At 40.0% G+C, this 20,429-nt stretch overlaps 1 long non-coding RNA gene across 1 annotated transcript in view; it reads right to left on the minus strand.

The window, feature by feature from the left end:
- Positions 1-14,124, minus strand: part of LOC308638774 — a 33,724-nt gene extending 19,600 nt beyond the window's left edge. Inside the window, exons 1-2 of the long non-coding RNA XR_014019920.1 lie at positions 13,819-14,124; positions 1,251-1,327 (exon numbers count right to left, since the gene is read on the minus strand). This is a non-coding gene — a long non-coding RNA (uncharacterized lncRNA). The remainder of the gene's footprint in view (positions 1-1,250; positions 1,328-13,818) is intronic.
- Between the last annotated feature and the right edge of the window lie 6,305 nt (positions 14,125-20,429).

Consider the following 20,429-nt stretch of genomic DNA (forward strand, 5'->3'; position numbering starts at 1 on the left):
TTTGGTTCCACATCCTCTGAACTGAATTAGAGGCAATAATTTCTCAGGAGGTTTCCAAGGAGGCCATGATGCTTAAACTTCCTTTAGCATCCATTTCCCTTTTTCTCCTCATTAAAGATGAGAACATGACATGTGTCCATGGCATGAAATATGCTTCTACTACTAGTCTTGACTCTATGGGGTGTGTATCTTTATGTGTTCTACGTGTTCTTATACATAATATTTTATCACATGGGTTACAGAATCATCTCGCTTGTAAACATTTTTTTTTTTTCTTCAACTGTATTTTCTCCCTGGTTTTTTATTTGTCGATTTTTTTTTTTTTTTTTAAGAACTAATGTGCACAGTCCTGGCTTTCATCCCATGAACACCTTTAAAAAAAAAAAAAAAACCTATATTCTCTCATGGCTTTGTCATCTGACCTAGGAGCATGAGCATGTTCCCTTATCGTTGAATTTCCGATGACTGTTTCCTATGGCTGTGCTATAGGTGTACTGTCGGTTTTCACTTAGGGATTAGTCACATGTTTTCTCTTTGATAACTAATATATGGGGCTTCCAAAAGACTCAGAAATTAGCCATATGCAGATCTAGAGAAAAGCAGTGTCTTCACACTTTTGCTTCAATGCCTATACCACTTTGAATATTATTGCCATTCTTTTAATACATTGTCACGAACTTGTATGTAGATATTCAAGTAGCACGATAAATCTGATCTTAAATTGAATTCACACTGTGTTTCCAACCCCATATTTTTTCTTCCCATTCCTGAGCCATTTTTGTTATCGCCATAAAATAATTTCAGTAGTTGAATTGTACAGATTTTCTTAAACCTTTGAGTTATATCATGTGGCCTGTTCATCACCAAATATCTTAACTATTCTCATCCATAAAAATCTAATTATCTATAGATATAGATACATAACTAAATTCCTTGCATATTATGTAAATTTACTTATATCTTCATGTTATACAATTTTATTCTAGAGACATTCAGTAGCTTTACATGATTCCCATGTTTTTATCCTAAATTTTTGTCTTATAATTTTATCTTTAAAATCCATGAAGAAAGCAAAATTCAACAAATGCTCAAAGTAGCCATCTCTGGAATCCAGTCATGCAGATGTGTGCTCTGAGAGCACATCAAGGTATCTGTATTCACACCTTTCACATTCAAGACTTTCATTCAAGTGTGCTTACTGAAATAGAAATAAAAGGATGAAAGATAGAAACTGGGCAAGTAACACAGACCTGTAATCCCAGCAGCTCCCAGGGCTGAGGCAGGAGAATCCCAAGTTCACAGCCAGCCTCAGGAACTTCACAAGACCCTGTCTCAAAATAAACAAAAATTAAAAGGCCTGGGGGTGGCTCAGTGGTTAAGGGTCCCTGGGTTCAATCATCCTTGGCCCCACCAGAAAAGAAAAAGAACAGAAAACTAAGGATAAAATAGGTCGATCAAAAATATCACCTTCAGACATACTCTCACACAGACCATGATCACAAATATAAAGCTTTTAATGATCGTGTGTTTATATAAATGGATGTACCCACACACAACTAACATTCAATTTCTGTTTCGATATAATTTTATATATTTTAACTTTATACAAAGTCTTCAGTATCACCTTGTACCACTGACATATATCCACTTTTTTTTTTTCATTTCAAGACACAATCTTTGCTTCTTCACAATCCACATTATACAACAGCCTCTATCAAATGAAGTAATGGCAGAGCAATGTCACCGTGGAAGGCAATAACTTTAAAAAATTCACGATCATATTCAATTGTTTGCACTGTCCACTAGTGTCTAATTTGCATTTTTTGAAATTGACAATAATAACTGAATTCCTTTTCCACCTGTTTTTATTTTTATTTGGTACCTGGGACCGAACGAACCCTGCGGAGATCAACCACTGACTGAGTCATATCCTCAACTCTTTTTATCTTTTATTTTTAGTCAGGGTCTTGATAAATTGCTGAGACTGGCTTTGAACTGTTCTCTTGCCTCAGTCCCTGAGCTGCTGGGATTCCAGGTGTGCGCTGCTCAGGCTCCATGCTTTTAAGCCAATGCTCCCTTAGAAGAAGTGATTCCTGTCCCAGATAGGTAATTTGACTTCTCTCCAGGTGTCTCAGTTACAGGTAATGAGACATTTAGGCGTGCCTGAGACCTTCAAAAGCACACCTGTTCGTGCAACACGCCACAAGGACTGGCTTATTATTGACATTGTGGCCGTGCCACAACGTGGGACGCATGGCTCCTAGCACAGCGAGACCAAGTGGACGCCTGCTAACTCTTGCACCAAGAGGCGCAAACAACAGAGAAGTGCCCACCAGGACCTGCATTTCACTCTGGGGAGATTCCTGCAAACCTACCCACACCAGGTAGAGACCTCTGCCTGCCATATGACAGTGGGTCACAATCTGCTGGTAGCCGCTGGACTACTACTGGCCTCTCACTTCTTCCGGTTCCTTTCAAGATATTGCCAACGTTCACACTATGGTAAGGCAGTAGAGGTAGGGCTCAGTGGAGCACACTTGTAATCTCAGCACTGTGGGAGGCTAAGGCAGGAGGAACTCAAGTTCGCAAAAAGTCATAGGAAGCCATGTGCACCGCACCCAAAGAACCCACTCAAAGATAAATGCAGGCCCTATGGTGCATTCCTCTCTGTTTTCTTCCTTTTGGAACGCAACCCAGCAGGCCCTTATGTGAGGTCACTATGCTATGGTGTGAGGATCCCTCGTAGCTTCTGGCAGAGTATAACAGTCTTTTCCTAATGGACATTCAGCACATTTGCTGTGCTTGGTAGAACTCTCAGATCAAACAAAATTTGCTGAAAGCAAAGACCTATCTCAGATGAAGTCAAAAGGGGAGTGCATGGAACTCTCTGTCCCTGATCTTTTCCAGAGGAATTTAAAGCCCTTGAGGCTTGGGTTCACAAATCCTATTCTACTACTCAGCATTCTTCTCCTTTTCCTGTCTCATCGATGACCAAGAGGCCTCATGGGCCTGTTTCTTGTGAGGTGGGAGATAAGAACAAACTCCACCAACCGTTTTCTCTAGGCCTGAGAAATCAGCTACACCAGTGTACCTACCTCCTCCTTCTGGACATGGAGAATTCTTCCTTCTCCCTCCCTCTCCACTTGGCATCCCTGTTTTGAGAGTTTGTTTGAAGCTTCTAGCAGGGGAGCACAGCTCCTTGTATAACCTTCACCAAAGTATGGTTCTCGTCGATGTGGAAGATCATTCTTTTGAATGTAGTGAGGTTCAGGAAAGATGCACACGGAGCAGTGAAGGATGAAGTGGGTCTCCCCCTAGCCAGCCGGACCAGCTCCATCGACCTTGGAGATCAACAGGGTGACATGTCACAGGGAGATCAGCCTCATGTCTTGGTAACCCCATTTGGACCCGTGAATATCTTCAGCTAGCCAAAGGTGGACTGGGCTCCAGAATTTAGGGTGGTCTTTGGCACACAATAAGCATACCAGACGCCACTGCATTTCTCCTGTGGTGGACTCATAGCTAACGCATAATGAGTTTAAGACAGGTCTTTTCTTGTGACGCTTGAGATTAAGATTCCACACTGTCAAAAGGAGCTGAGGCTCCTCCCCACGTTGTCCTGTGACAGCATCTCCAGGCTGCTGCTGATTCACGCCAGGCCCCATGACTCTCCAGATTCTATGCTAAGTGAGTGCCAGGGTCCAGGTCTCCCTTGGGGCCTCCAGAGAAGGCACAGAGGCCCACCTTGGAGCCCAGGGTTAGGTCTCTCGACAGGCAGGATCTTTCCCAACGAGTAGGCCTCACTTTAGGAAACTGTAATGACAGGAGTATTCTGAAACTACTTGCAGGTGATGGCAGTAGTGCTCTAAATAGTCCAACAAGCCCTGACAAGGCACTCTTCTCCCACCCTTCCTGTCTCACAAAACTCTACCCAGAGAAAAAAGGCCCAAAGAAACATGGCAGCCTAATATTGTGCACAGTTCAGTTAATGAAGCTCACGACGCTTTTGATTTCTGTTGGACACCAAACTGTGGCCTAACCAGCACCGTCATCAGGAATCTCGTTTTCTCAGCAATTTTTACTCTCGGTGGTCTTGCAGTTGTGTTGTTTACTCGATTTTACATCTCAAGGGTACCCAAGTACCCTTATATAATCAAGTATAATCAAGTTGTGTGCTTTTGAAGCCGAACATCCATTCTCAGACCTAAAAAAGAAACTTGTGAAAAATCAGGGGCAGGATTAAGGTATTTGTAGGCATCAGGCATCATGTTTCTTTACTTGGCTTCCCATTGCCAATGACAAAATTATCCATTTGCTTGCGAAAATGGTAAGGAAGATTTTATTCAAGAGTATTGGACTTTTTTCTTTCCTTCCTCCCTATTTCTCCCTCCCTTCCTTCTTGAACCCAGGGTCTCAGGCATGCTAAGCACATTCTCAACCACCGAGCAACATCCCCAGCCCAAAGGTTCAAATATCAAAAGCTTGCAGGTAGGCCTGGTGGCATGGGATTAGCTGCCTCCCTCTGTTCCCCACAACAACCCATTGCATTTGCCCAGATCAGTAGGGAGAAGTCACATGACTGCGCCTAAGAGGATACATAGTCATAGATTTGTGGAAGGAGAAGCCAGGAAATAGGAAGAATTCACCTGGAAAAAAAATACCAAACTCCTCGCTCTGCCCCTTTTAATCACTCATAGCTAAACACCGGACATTTCCGACAGCAAATCAGTATTTCTACAGAAAAATGGTAGGGAAATCAGTATTGATTGTAGTAAACTGGCTTTCTGCTTCAGGAATAACTATGCTAGGCTTCTTCCTTCTCTTCAGTGATGCCATACTACAAGTGAACTAAGTAGAACTCCTTTCATCTATAGAGAATGTACAAGCCTTAGAACACCTTGTTCTCATGTTATTTTTCATATACGTAATTAAAGGCCATATCTTTTTCTTAAAAAAAGAGCATTGGGCTGGGAATGTTGCTAGATCACCTGCCCAGCATGAGGCAGGCCCTGAGTTCAATCCCCAGAATGCTGATAATAATAACAACGGGAGAAAGAAAAAGATAGGATTAACTTTGAACACACGAAGACCGAATTATAGCCAAGGAGCACAGTGATGGAGACCAGTACATGGGAAATCACTAGGAGGTGACCTCAAGGGTAGGAGGAGCCTTGCTAAAGTGACTCAATAAGATTCTAGTTACAACTGGGCTAGGCAGACCCAAGAAAGGGCCCTAACATAAGTCTCCTCAAAGAGCAAGCTCAGAGGAATCTGCAAAGTTTGGTCAAGGAAATGACCAGTATTCAGGCTCTCAAGGAGTCCTTCTCCATTGATTGGGTTACACTAGGTCTATGTCAATTGGGAGGCAACTGCTGGTTTGGGTCCCTAGGAGGAACGTTTTGATATCTCTCATCTCTGTGTGACATACAGTCCCTCACATTGAAAACCATGATATATATTTGGTTGTAGATGGACACAATACCCTTATTTTATTCATGAAATTGTATGTGGTGCTGAAGATAGAACCCAGTGCTTCACACGTGCTAGGCAAGTGCTCTACCCCTGAACCAACACCCCCAAGCCCTGAACAGTATGTTTTCAAATACGAATAAATCCCAAACAAGCGTGTTCAGAGTTTGTCCCATAATTCATCTTTTTACACTGGAACATAGGAAGTTTCTCATATTATTAGTTTTGTGCCCTCTATTTTTAAAGATTTTATTTCATTTTAGTTTATATTTCTTCTCATTTGCAAAGCAATGTTATTATTCCTTGTTGCTTTTTCAGAAAACAACAAATCATTGAAACAAATGACAAATATTACTTAACAGGTAATAACAACACGTTTTTTAAAAAAATTCTTTTGTAGTTGTAGATGGACAGAATGCCCTTATTTTATTTGTTTATTTATATGTGGTGCTGAGGATGGAACCCAGTGCCACACATGCTAGGCAAGCGCTCTGCCACTGAGCTACAGCCCCAGCCTCCCGAAAACATGTTTTTAAACAGGTAAAAGTTTCAGATCTGATTCATTTTTGTTTATGGTTGGCTTTAACATTGGACCACGACTTCATCTCCCTCTACTGAAAACAAAATATAAAAGATGAAATACTCTCCTTTCATATATCAAAGAATTTGCATGAGACAAACAAACTACCAAGTGAAAAAGTCTATGGGGGCTGGATGCATTGCCAAATGCCTGTAATCCCAGCAGCTCTCGAGGCTGAGGCAGGAGGATCACGAGTTCAAAGCCAGCCTTAGCCACTTAGTAAGGCCCAAAGGAACTTAGCCAGATCTCATCTCAAAATAAAAAATAAAAAGGGCTGAGGATGTGCTCCTGGGTCCAGTCCCCAGTACAAAAAAAAAAAAAAAAAAAAATTAAAAATAACAACAACAGGGGCTGGGGATGTGGCTCAAGCGGCAGCGCGGTCGCCTGGCATGCGCGGGGCGCTGGGTTTGATCCTCAGCGCCACATACAAATAAAATAAAGATGTGTCCACCAAAAACTAAAAAAATAAATATTAAAAAATTCTCTCTCTCTTTAAAAAAAATATAAAAAACAACAACAACAAAACTAAAACAAAACAAAATAGCCGGGCATGATGGCACATACCTGTGAGCCCATCAACTTGCCTGTAATTCCAGTGATTTGGTAGGCTGAGGCAGTAGGACAGCAAGTTTGAGGCCAGCTTGAGCAACTTAGTGAGACCCTCTCCAAATAAAAAATAAAAAGGTCTAGGGATGTGGCTCAGTGGTTCATCACCCCTGGGGGTTCAACCCACGGTACCCTCCCCCTAAAAAGAAGAGTGTGAGTACAAATAAAATTAGAGACCCACTCATGAATATAAGCGTAAAAATTCTAGTATCTTAGTAAAATGAATTCAGAATTATGTAAAAGAAAATAAAATAACCAGGTTGTATTCACCTCATGAGCACAAGGGAGGATAACCTGTAAAAGGAATACTTGTCACTCCCTGATTTTCCAAGAAAAGGAAAGAAGTATATGGTCATCTCAATAGGTTCAAAAAACCAAAAACAGATTTGGTAAATCTGAATAGCAGCCAGGTGCGGTCGCGCATGCTTGTAATCCCAGCAGCTTGGGAGGCCCAGACAGGAGGATGGTGAGTTCAAAGCTAGCCTCAGTAATGGCGAGGTGCTTAGCAACTCAGTGAGACCCTGTCTTTAAATAAAATACAAAATATACGGCTGGGGATGTGGCTCAGTGGTTAAGTGCTCCTCCTGGCACAAAACAAAACAAAACACAAGAGCATTCACAGTATAAGTTTTAATGAAGCCATGAAAATAAAGGGATTTCCATAATCAGATTATTGTTATCAATTTGTCATGCTGTGTGAAAAACTACTTTTCAACTCCACTCGACAACTAGTTTGTAACTTGGTTTTAAAGAAGAACTTTAATTATCACTCACCAATCTGCAAGTATGCTGTTGTTTTCCAGGTCTTGCAAGGACTCTCCAGCGTCTGTCATGGGCTTTGGGCCATGTTGGAGGCTTGACAAATCCTGTCTCTTCCATGTTTAGGGGTAAATTCACTGAGGAGGCTGCTAGTTTCTCCTCCCCATGCATCTCATCCTCAAGGAGCCTCGCCTGAGTGTATTTATACCCTGACAGCAAGTCTGCAAGGCAGAAATGGAAGTACACAAGACCCCGAGGCCTACGTTGACAATCGGCTCACCACTGACAGACTCCACATTTCTTTTTCTTCAATATGCAGGGTGGAACTCAGAGGCACTCTATCACTGACTACATACCCAGTCCTGTTTACGTTTTCTATTTTGAGACATTTTCTCTTTAGGGTCTTGCTAAATTGCTGAGGCTGGCTTCCAACCTATGATCCTCCTGCCTCAGCCTCCTGAGTCGCTGGGATTACAAGTGCCACCACACCAGGCTCAGACTCAATCTTCTGATGGAAGGAGCTGAAAATTCACATTTCAAGGGCTTGGACACACGGAAAGGAACAATTAGGGCATTTACACACTCAGTGTACTTTAGGCACCTAAGAAACCTACGCCTAAGTATAATGGTCAGTGAGGAAATAGCAAAAGAATTCCTTTCTCAGCTGTAAAAATGGATGTTTACTCAATCACAATTCTACTGCATAGATTCCTGCAGGCAATGAAGAAAGAAAAATGGAATGGAAGCATTGGGATTATTAAAAAAATTAAAATATCACATATAGCCAGATGTGGTGAAGCACGCCTGTTATCCCAGCGACTTGGGAAGCTGAGGCAGGAGGATCACAGGTTGGAGACCAGGCTCTTCAACTTAGCAAGACCCTGTCTCAAAGCAGAAAAATAAAAAGAACTGGGGATGTACCTCCGTGGTCAATTGCCCCAGAACTAAAATCATAGAATAAAATGTCCTGTATAACTATAGATACATATAAGACAATGTATCAAAACTGTCTAGGTATAAGATCAATACAAAGCAAACTGAATTCCTTTTTTTTTTTTTTTTGGTTCTGGGGATTGAACCCAGGGGTGCTTAACTGGTGAGCCACATCCCTATCCCTTTTGAATATTTAATTTTGAGATAGGGTCTCACTGAGTTTCTTAGGGCCTCACTAAATTGCTGAGGCTGGCTTTGAACTTGTGATCCTCCTGCCTCAGCCCCTGGAGCCCCCAGGATTACAGGCGTGCGCCATCACGCCCGGCTCCAAATATACGTTTTTTTAACCTAAAATCCCGGTTATCTTTCATCTCAAGTGTTCAGATAAGCTTTCCTGAGTTATTATAGTTTGAGGTCATTGCAAACATCATCAACTATTCTTCAGAATATGTAATAATTTTAATTTTGCTTCTTAGCTTTTGCATTTCTTAGAATAAGCATCCCTGCATACAAAATAACCAGCCACATTAGCCATGTAAAGGGAAGTACAGAGAGGTCACAAGTAAGGCCCACTGGAGGAGACAAGGACTTATAAACCTAGAGTATCTTGATTTCCCCTGTTTTCCCTGCTCAGTTAGAGACACAAATATTCAAAATCTCAAATGGCCAACAAGTTGAAACTTACAACAATGACTTCTGTACTGCACACATTTGTCCTTTACTGGTCCTCACCTTACAAAACTGTTGATGCCTTCTTAAATACACAGCTTATCAAGGACAAATGGAAACGCTTGATCCCACCTCCCGCTTTCCCGAAGGGAACTACTATTAGCAGCTTGATGAGTGTGTTTGTTTAAATATTGTAAAAGTGAATAAAGAGGGCTGGGGTTGTGGCTCAGTGGTAGAGCGCTCCCTAGCACGTGCTAGGCGCTGGGTTCGATCCTCAGCACCACATAAAAATAAATTTAAAAATGAAGGTATTGTGTCCAACTACAACTGAAATTTTTTAAAAAGTGAATAAAGAACTGATATTTAATTAAATAGACTTAGCCTACATCTCAGTGGCCAGCACAGTGCTCAAAACACATGCACACATATACTAAACATTTCCATTTTTTCAAATCAATACAGGTTATAATATACATGGAGTTTGATGTCCTGGGGCTTTTTGATTTGTTTTGTTTTTTGGTTCTGGGATTGAGCCCAAAGGCATTTAACCACTGAACCACATCCCCAGCCCCTTTTATTTTTTTAAAATGTTTTTTTAGAGGCTAGGGTTGTGGCTCAGCAGTAGAGCCCTCACCTAGCAAGTGCAACGCCCTGGGTTCGATTCTCAGCACCACATAAAAATCAATTTAAAAAATAATGAAAGTATTGTGTCCAACTACAACTAAAAAATAAAATATAAAAAAAATTTAGTTGTTTATTAATTTATTTTTTAATGCAGTGCTAGGGATCAAACTAGTGCCTCACACATGCTAGGCAACCACTGACACTGAGCTACAACCCCAGCCCCTTATTTTTTATTTTAAGACAAGGTCTCGCTAAGTTGCTTGGGGACTCGCTCAATTGCTGAGGCTGGCCTTGAACTTGTGATCCTCCTGCTTCAGTCTCCCAAGTTTCTGGGATTACAGGCATGCATCACCATGCTGAGCAAATTCTTTTTTTTTTTTTTTTTTGTTTAAGAGGTACATTATAATATTGGAATTCATTATGCCACCTTAATGGTACCATGGATTCTTGACTGAACACTGGATGATAAGCACTTTCCAATAACATTAAATATTCATGGGAAACCTGACAGTTTTCTTATGGGTAAATCTTGTAGTATTCCTTTATGGTTGCTCAAATCCTAAGACTAACACTTATCTTGAAAAAAATGCACAAATGGAGCAAATATATAGCAGTCAAAGATCGTCTTCAGTCAAGAAGCTTAATAAAGCAAACTATTGGAAGCACTCTAAAAACTTACAAAGTTAGCTGCTTGGCTTGAAGGTATCTCATTCCCTTTTCTGAATCCATGTTTGTGTGTGTTGAACTTCAATTATCCATGTATGTAATAAGAAGAGAATGATAGGCTTTTGATTTATTTATTTATCTGTGGTGCTGGGGATTGAACCCAGGGCCTGTGCATTCTACGAAAGCGCTCCACCAACTGAGCTATATCCCCAGCCCAAGAGAGGCTTTTAAAAAAATTCCGTTTTCCTCGTATTCACCAAGTGGAACGGTTTGATCCTGAAGTTCCAATTTTGTTTTTTCATCCCTAAGTCGAGTTGTGCACAACTCCCTTCGTGAGGACTTGGAGTAGGATTTCAGTCTTTCCAGAGGCTTAAGAAAACCAAGTGTTAGGGCCTGGAGCTATAGCTTAGCAGTAGAGCGCCTGGTCTAGTTCACGTGAAGTCCTGGGTTGGATCCTCAGCACCACATACAAATAAATCAAATACAGGTATTGTGTCCATGTACAACTAAAATAAAAAAAAACAAAACAAAACAAAACTACATGCTGTAGCAGAACCTGGACAATGGATATTCTGCCACTCTCCCTTGCCACTCTTGCAAAGAAGCCTCAGTGGTCCTCTTTGGTGCCAACTTTCTACTTCCTGTGGAGTGTGGCTGTGTGTTCACTAAGTCGCAGGCACAGAGAACAATACTTGCTATCATGGAATGAACGGTTATGTCCCAAGCCTCAAGGGTGTCATCTTCCTTAGGAGAAGGCCAACAGCTAAATAACCCATTTCTGTCCCTTAGAAAAAGAAGGATGCCCAGACTCCTCCCCTGCAAAAAAAAAAAAAAAGGATCTGAGTGATTTACTCTAGGCTTTCCTTCACTGCGGAGACTGTCCCATTTCCTGGCTTCCCGCCTTTGTCCAGAGCTCCTGATCTGAAGTCCAGGAGGCCTACTCAGGACTAAGGTCCACTCACTTTCACAAAAGGCCCAACTGCTGGGCCTCAGGGAGTTCCCTCACAATTTGGGGTTCTGTCAAACTACTTCCTCTTGGTGGCAGTACTGCCTTGGGAAAGCTGCTTAGACCTGCTTCCCAGGCCCCTGTACTCCCACCCACTTGACTTAAAAAAAAAAAAAGCCAGCCACCCAAAGACAAAAAAGAGCCAGAAAGGAAGCTGCCCTAGGGAGCTTGCCTTGTTTGGGGAAATCCTGCTTCTGGCCTCACTCTGAAATCCACCTGAGGACTAAATCACCCAGAGCATCAACTGCTCTTTGTCTTTCAGGAATTCCATTTGCATTCTACCAAGCCTTTGCAGATCTGGTCTCCTTCCTTCATCCTGGATTCCCAACATTTCCTCAAGTTATTTGCTTCTGAGAGCAATTTTCAGAGGTCGGGGTAAGAAAGTGAAAAAACAGATGCAAATAAGGGCCTAGAGAATTAAAATCCTGGGCCCCGGGTCAGGTGACTTGTCTCATGGCCATTTTCTCTGGGAGGCCTCCATTTTCTGACCTGAGCCTTAGGCTTTGTGTGTTCAAATGGAAGTTGTAGCACCTTAAGAGAAGGGGCCAGTGGGTTCTCATATCCAAATTCCACAGTATGTATCTCTCAGACTGACGCATATTCTTGAACTCGTATAAATTCTGGTCAAGAAGCTGATGAGTTTTCCCCACGGTTTCATCATATAGCAGTGCAATACAAGCACAGTGCCTTCACGTAAGTCATTACGTGACCTTTAATGACATTATTGTGTATGCATGTCCCACTCATTTAATCCTGGGGGTCAGTCTTAGTGCTTTAGCATAAGCAAGATATACTGCTTGCATAGAATTTAGAAAAATCACCAAATGCTGATCAAGAGTAAAAGTGCTAATCACCAATAATATTCACTCCCATTCTTATTTATAGTGTCACACTACACTAAATTTACAATTAAATTGGATCTATATATGCATCATTTCTTAAACCTCAAATTTTCATTTCTGATTCCAGGTACACTGAAATTATTCTGAAAAGTTTGCAAGACCTGGATTTTAGACAATACAATATTTCCAAAGACTTTCTAGGTTGACCCATTCATGAAAGAATATTAGGTTCTCATCTAATTGTTCAAAATTTATGTATAGTACATAAAATACTTGTAATACTGCGACTCAACAATTTTCAGTCCTGCCTTACTTGATCATTGCTATGGTGAGATTTATATACTTAGACATAAAATATCTAAAATACATGTACTCATAATTATATATATATATAATTAAACAGGCACTGTGTATTTTGTCTCAGAACACTAGGGTTCCTCTTTTTATCTACTTTTCAGAATGTATACCAAATTTTTATCTTTTTCTGGGTAAACTGGAGAGCAAACAGAATTCCATAAATGAAGGTTGATAGTGGCATTTCTCTTGAAAATAAGATTTCAAGGGTTCTAACTACATGTGCACAAAAAGGTATTCATGAGGGGCTGGATCCATTAATTAGCTTGATTGTGGTCATCCTTTCACCATGTAAATACGTCTCAATACAATCTGTATACCTGAAATTATCCAATTTTCCCTTTTTGATCAAACCTCAATAAAGCTGGGAAAAGTATACTGGTTTGAAAATTAAGTAGTCACCCTATCAGCTCAAGTATCTACTCAAGATCAGGAAGGACCAAAATTTAGCAGATGTTTTGGTTTTAAGGGGACGTTTCAAACAAGAAGAAACTGCTATTTCTCAAATTCCATCACCCACATGCCTATCCTAAGAAAACTCTTTACATGAAGCTATAATCTTCCTTAACATCTGCTAATATAATTGTTTGGACAAGCAGACATTAATATGTTGGTTGAGAATTTCATTCAAATGCCTACTCACACCAAGTGTAACATGGACCATGATCATAAACATGTAACTTCAAAATGTTTCCACACTTATGCACTAGGATGCATGTTTGCTTCTCCTTAAAGGAACTGGATGCACACTGGGTATAGTTCCCATCAAGTCTTTGGGACACATGCACATAGGCACAGATTTCTGAGTGCTTAGGAATGTTTTTGTAGTTTACTTTTCTATTTGTGTGTGTGTGTGTGTGTGTGTGTGTGTGCGCGCGTGCGTGCGTGCCAGGGATGGAACCCAGGCCTTGTGCACACTAGGCAAGGGCAGTACCACCTGACTTACATTCCCACATTCCCAGGCAACTTCGAGATTTCTAGTTCAAGAAATCTATCAAAATTTACCTGCTGCTGGCAAAGCATTCAATATTTGAGAAACTATTAATGGACAGTACATGGTACCTCAATCCCGGTAAGAAGAAATAATCAAAATGGCGTTGCCATCATTCTTTCATCTTTGCAGGTATAATACCTACTTTTAAAAAGTAATGTTCAAATTCCCTGGTACTTGGAGCGCTCAAAGAAGCTCCCTCCATCTGTAGCTTTAACACTTTAAAAATATTATGAAATATTCCCTGGAATACTAACATATTTAAAATTGGTGCCTCTTTTTGCATTTCTAGAAAGAATCATGCTTCTTTACAATGTACCTGGTAGGACAGCCAAGAATGAAGAAGTGAAGCGAGGTCACAGGTCATGAATGCCACCTCCAGCAGCCCGGGGCTTTGAAAATGTCGGTTCGTCTTCATCCTCTTGCCTTGATTTGGGTCCCCATCTGCTTGTGGGTGTTCTGCTCTCCCAGGAGAAGCGCTAACCCTTCTTGGCCTGGCTGGGTTGCTCCAAGCCATTTAGGTGTACCTGAGACCCCCGGCAAGCACATGGAGTCCTTCTCTAAGCCACCTGCTATTGTCCTGCCTCCGTCCCCTGACCCTCCGACCTAAAAGGGCCAAGGCCCCACTCTTTGTGGAGACCACGTGTCAGCCTTTCTCAAGATCTAAGGGGCAGGGAAAGATGCAAATATCCGGAGGCCCAGAACTTTGTTGGTGGCTTCCTCTAGTCCCTCCCACACTGGGAGGATCCCAAGACTCCACCCCAGGACTTCCTGTGTCTGGACATCCTCACAGCAGCCCAGTCTTTGTCACCTACACTGGGACCTTTCCTCAGGAAAAGGAACTGAGACCCCGTTCCTCCTGGAAGGATTCACACAACAAATCCTTCCAAACTAAGGAGGATCTTTCCTCTCAAGGAGAAAGCCTAGGGGCTTTTCCCAGAATGGCCTCATGATGTCAGTGTTGCTCCAGGAACTGGATTTTACACTGCCCTGTCCTCCCTGCCACCTCGGTCGGCCCTCTCCTCCGCCCCTCCCGTGTGGGGGAAAAAAAAAAAAGGCTACCCAGAGATAAACCCCCAGGAAATAAGGTTGCCTTGTTGTTTTGCCCAGTTTGAAAAAAACCTGCTCCCACTATTGTGATTCTGCTTTTGGTTCCATCTAAAGTCAAACTGAGGCTTAAACCTGCTCTCATCAGGGGTCTTTTCAGTTCAAGAATTCAATTTCCACCTACCTAAATCTCAACAATTTCGCTTTTCTGCACTCAGCAATATATCTCCAACATTTTCTCATGGCACAAATCGTCTTGGAGTATCAGGGGACAAACCTCAGGGATTCAGACCTCGTGGGAAAAGGAAAGGGTTACACCTAAGAGCTTGGATAACAGCAAATCTAAGCACCAGTACCTGCGCTTCTTGGCTTGGCTGGCTCCCCAGGTTCCCTGGGAGTCCTGAAGCTTCTGTTTTTCTGGAATTCTTAAGTGTCCAGAGAGTCTCAAGACTTCCCACTCTATAGCACCCATTAGCAGTGATACAGATACTCAAATATGGGTGAATGCCAGCCAGAGGAAACCGAGTCTCATGGTTTTATCTAATATCGGAATACAGGCATGTTCCCGTGTTATTTTTATGTCTGCCAATGGCTTCCTATAAGTTGATTGCAAAGGTACATGCAACTTAGGGAGCAGTCTTAACAGCCTTTTCTGGTAAGTTACTAAGGAATGGTACTTGCAAAGGATTCCCAAAATAAACAGGTGCTGATCAAGAGTAAAGCGCGCGCGCGCACACACACACACACACACACACACACACACACACACACAAAGTTTAAAAAAGTAAAGCAAGGTCATAAACAACTCTGTTAAAGAGATCTCTACTAATCATAGAGGTAATGCCAATAGAAAGGTAGTGTGCAAAAATCAGACGGCATTAGATAACTACAGCTCATAGAGACATCTGTGACATTATAAAAACTAAATGGACATATGAACAAAGAGGGTGAAGTTTAATTACAACATTACTATAATAAGTATCATGCTTTAAAATATATAATATTGTGGGACTTGAAGCTATAATTACTGTGTGGTAGACTATTTGCCTAATATGTGAGAGGTCCTGGGTTCAATCCCCAGCATCACAGAAGATTGATAGATAGATAGACACATACATAGATAGATACATAGATGGATGACAGATAAATTTTGAACATGCCCACACATATAAATGGTTACATAGTAATATATTTCTCTTAAAGCAATTGAATGAATCCTTAAGGTAATTTTTAACAAAATAGTCATCATTATATTATATAATTTCCATATTCCCACACACATATATTTTAAGAAATTAAAATTTGTTTATTGTACTCTACAAAGAGCCTTATTATCTCAGAGATTTAAAACAATAACTGCTACAAGCAAACTATTCAAATTTTGAGAAGTCATAAATCCAAAACTAAATGGTGGTCCATCTCAACAGGAGTAAAATGTTTACAATGTTTGTCTCATCTCTTATACTAAAGAAAAATTAAAATTCCTTTGTACTTTCAGTGTTCAAATATGTTTTCTATACTTATTGTAGCTAGAATAGTTTCCAGGCTTCATTATCCACTCTTTGAAATAGATTTTTTTAAAAGTAACCTATCATATTTGATATTCTCAAAATTAGACATGCTTCTTGGGGCTGGGGGCGTAGCTCAGTGGTAGAGTACTTGTGGCGCATGTGCAAGGCCCTGGTTCCCTCCTCAGTACCGTTAAAAAATTAAATTAAAAAAATTAGACTTGTTTCTTTAACAATATGCTCAAATACCACATCTGTTTATAAAGAAGTACAGTGAAATCATGGATGATTCAACCTGAAGCAGACAGAGACTTGTGAGATACAGTTGTGTCTTCATGTCTCCTGTTGTGTATGCTCAGGAATACAGATTCCTTAGGGCTCCCTCATGTGGGCAGCACAGTAAGTTTTCACCAATAATTGCCTCAGTACACATTTGTTCTGGATTTGCTATTGAATTACAAATATAATATACGCATTATGAAAAATCTTTCACAAATCTATGAAAGTCTTATGGAAACACTTTATCCCCGATCAGCTTATGCCAGGGGATACACTATTGGCAGCTTAATGGGTACATGTGTTCAAGTGTTGTAAACGAGATGTACAATGGCTCATGAGAACTAACGTTATTTAACTAAATAAATATATCCTACTGCATATCAAGAAACTCCCCTATCTGCTTACAAGATGCCTGAAGCACACATGCATTAACCCACAGATGGACACATTACTAAACTAAACTAAATTAAATAATAAATATTTTTTTAAAAATGTAGGTGGAGTTTTGGGCTCTTCTTTCTTTGCTCAGCATTACATGATCGATCCTTTCCAATAGCCCAAGTTTTCATGGTAGTAGTTTATTTTTAAATTCCATAAAACTCCTTTAGTGTTGATCAGTTCCTAGACCTAACATATACATATGGCAAAGAAATGATAAATGGAGTAATATAAAACAGGTATGAGGGGATACTCTTCATTATATCAACTCCATATTTCAATGCATTGTATCTGCCCTCTCTTCCCTGTGTATTCTGGTGTGAGCATGCACGTGTATGTGTCTGTGGTTGTGTGCAGAGGTTCGAAGACATGAACTTCTAATGACATAATCTATATATGGGATTTTTGAGTGGTTTGAAAAATTTCCTTTTTTGTGTGCTTTTCTCTGGACTTTTATAGAATTACCACTTCAGAAGTCATTAAATATGCTTCAGAAGACTGGATTTTAAGTTAATTAATTATTTCCAAAAATTTTTGCATCCAAAACCATTAAGTGTAGGACATTTGGTCATTCTGGCATGTATATAGAACTGTCTATTCTTATAGAAAAAGAGAAATTGAAAATAAAAGATGTTTTATAACTTGCAGTTTTAATAAATATGCATTGGGATCATTTTTTTCCTTCTGAGAATTTCAAAAGCAACTCTTGCTGGGTTTCAACATTTCAATACTTAATACAAGCATAGGTGCCATGTGGGTGCCATCTTGTGTTGTTGTTATTATTATTATTATTTTGGTATCAGGGATTGAACCCAGAGGTTCTTAACCACTGAACCACATCTGCAGCTCTTTTTATTTTTCATTTTGAGACAGGGTCTCACAAGTTGCTGAGGCTGGCTTTGAACTTGCAATTCTCCTGCCTCAGCTTCCTGCATCTGGGATTACAGGCATGCACCACCATGCCCGGCACCATCTTGTTTTCTTGGGAGGAAAACCATACTGGTGTTTGCTTCAAGTCTCCCAGATATTTTGTTTTGTTCATATGTATATATGGTTCCATAGAATCATGAAACAGAGAAAACAGTATCTCCTAGGAGCAATTTTCATGACCTTGATTCAGGCAATGATTTCTTACGGCCACCAAAAGCACAGGCAACAAAAGAGTTTAGTTGAACTTCATCAAACTAAGAATGTTTTTGTTGCAAATGATACCGTTAAGAAAGAGAAAAGACAATGTACAGAATAGCAGAAAATAGTTACAAATTATGCCTAAGTTCTTGTAACTAGAATATAAAGAACACTTACAACTCAATAATAGAAAAAAAACACTAACTCAGGTCTGGGGTTGTGGCTCGGTGGTATCGCGCTCGCCTGGCATACGTGCGGCCAGGGTTCGATCCTCAGCACCACGTACAAAGATGTTGTGTCCGCTGAACACTAAAAAATAAATGTTAAAATTCTCTCTCTCTCTCTCTCTTAAAAAAAAAAGGCCTAGGGACATGGCTCAGTGGTTAAAAACTCGTGGGTTCAATGCCTGGAATAAAAAAAAAAAATTCCACTACTATATAAATAAATAAATGCCAAACACAAAAGTCTACATATTGTATGACTCCATTTATATATATATAAAAAATCCAGAATAGGTGAATCCACAGAGAAAGGAATTTGACTAGTGTTTTTCAGAAGCTGTGAACACAGACTGACTGCTAGCAGGTATAAGGTATCGTTTGGGAATGATGACAATATTCTAAAGTTTATTGTGGTAATAAGTGCACAATTCTGTGAATATGTACATTGATTGTGTACTTTTAAAGGGTAGATTTAATAGTGTGCGAATAATTTAATAGTGTATCTCAATAAATTTGTTTTAAAACATTTTAAAAATTGAGCAGTTCATTCACAACATCTATAAAATTAATGAGGAAAACATACTTATCTCATATTGTATACAAAAAAGCATTTCACAAAATCAAGCATCAATCATGATTTTAAAAAACTCTCAGGGAATTACAAATCTGAGAAAACACTCTCAAAATGATAAAGACTAACCACAAAAAAATATATTCAATATCATCTTTAACAGTGAAAAATTCAACACTTTTTAAGATCTAGAGCAAAGCAAGGAAGAGATCTGTCACCTCTTGTGCTGAATCTGGTGCCAAATGTTTTAGGAAGTTCATTAAGGCAAGGGGAAAAAAATTACAGTTTGGAAAAAAAGAAGTAAAAGTGCTTTTACTGATATTACTATTCAGAGAGAACACACATAGAGAAAGCTGATAATTTGAAATCTATATCTTCTAGACAAGGTATGATTAGGTCTTGGCTTTATATCCAACCAGAAAAAAGCTTTTTAAAAAAATTTGGGGTGTTTAGTCTATTGATGGCTAATGTGCTAATGTATTTACTAATACATTTAAATTTGTGGGTGCCATCTTGTCTCTTATAATTTATCTGTGGGCCGCTTGATCACTTCTCTTTGTGGGCTTTTTATGTGTGTATGGTATGCTGGAGATGAGATCCAAGGCCTCACGTATGCCAGGCAAGTGCTCTATCGCTGACTGACATCCCCTCTTTGTGTTATTTTCTAGTGGTTATTCTAGAGATTGTGCGTCCTTAACATTTTGCAATCTATGCAGAATTGATAGTTTAGCACCCCATGCAGAATGTAAATCCTTACAACAATTTAGGTCTATTCCATAGCATCCTTTATTCTAGTGTTGTAATATGTAATTCATCTACATTATATTATAAACACCACAAAATAATGTCATACGTTTTCTTTTTTTAAATGTTTTAGTTGTCGTTGGACACAATCCTTTTATTTATTTTTATGTGGTGCTGAGGATCGAACCCAGGGCCCCTCATGTGCTAGGCAAGCATTCTACCGCTGAGTCACAACCCCAGCCCCCATAAGTTTTCTTTTAAGCATTCATGTGTATTGGAAAGGAGCTAAGTGGAAATTCAGTCTTTTGTATTTACACAGATATTCAATATTTCTGATGTTCTTGATTAGCACCAGAACATCTGCTTCCATTGCCATTTTTCTTCAACCTGAAGAATGTCCTACAGCATCCATTTTGATGCATGTCTGCTGGTGCCAAACAATTTCTCATTTTTTGTCTGAAAACATTTATTTCACTTATTTCATCTGTGAATGATATTCTCAGTGGATGAAGAACTCTGGGTTGATTTTTTTTTTTTTTTTTTGTCGCCACTTTCAATAGGAGGTTGTACTGTCTAATAGGCTCTGTAGTCACTGTTGAGCAAGCCACAGCTTTTTGAATAAAACATGTAATTTATGACAGAGGTAGCATTTCAAGTCCATGGGGGAAATGACTGCCTTCGATAAGTGGTCTAAGGACTACTGGGTATCCATGTATGCAAATGCAACATCATTCCTCTCTCACTCTGTACACAAAAATCAATCCCTAGTCCCTTTTCAGGTAAAGAAATCATCATAAACCTGCACTAATGTTATGGAAAACCAAGTGATCAGGGAGAGCTTTGATGGATTTAAGAGGTGAGCATGAACATCTAACACAGTGGTTGATCATTGACCTGTGGAGTCAAAGAAGGGGAGGGAACGGGCGCACCCAGGCCTGAAATGAGAAAATTAAATTCCATGCATGTATGATTATGTCAGAATAAACCCAACTAT

Source organism: Spermophilus citellus (assembly GCF_964194105.1).
Source record: "Spermophilus citellus genome assembly, chromosome: X".
NCBI classification, from domain to species: Eukaryota; Metazoa; Chordata; class Mammalia; order Rodentia; family Sciuridae; genus Spermophilus; species Spermophilus citellus.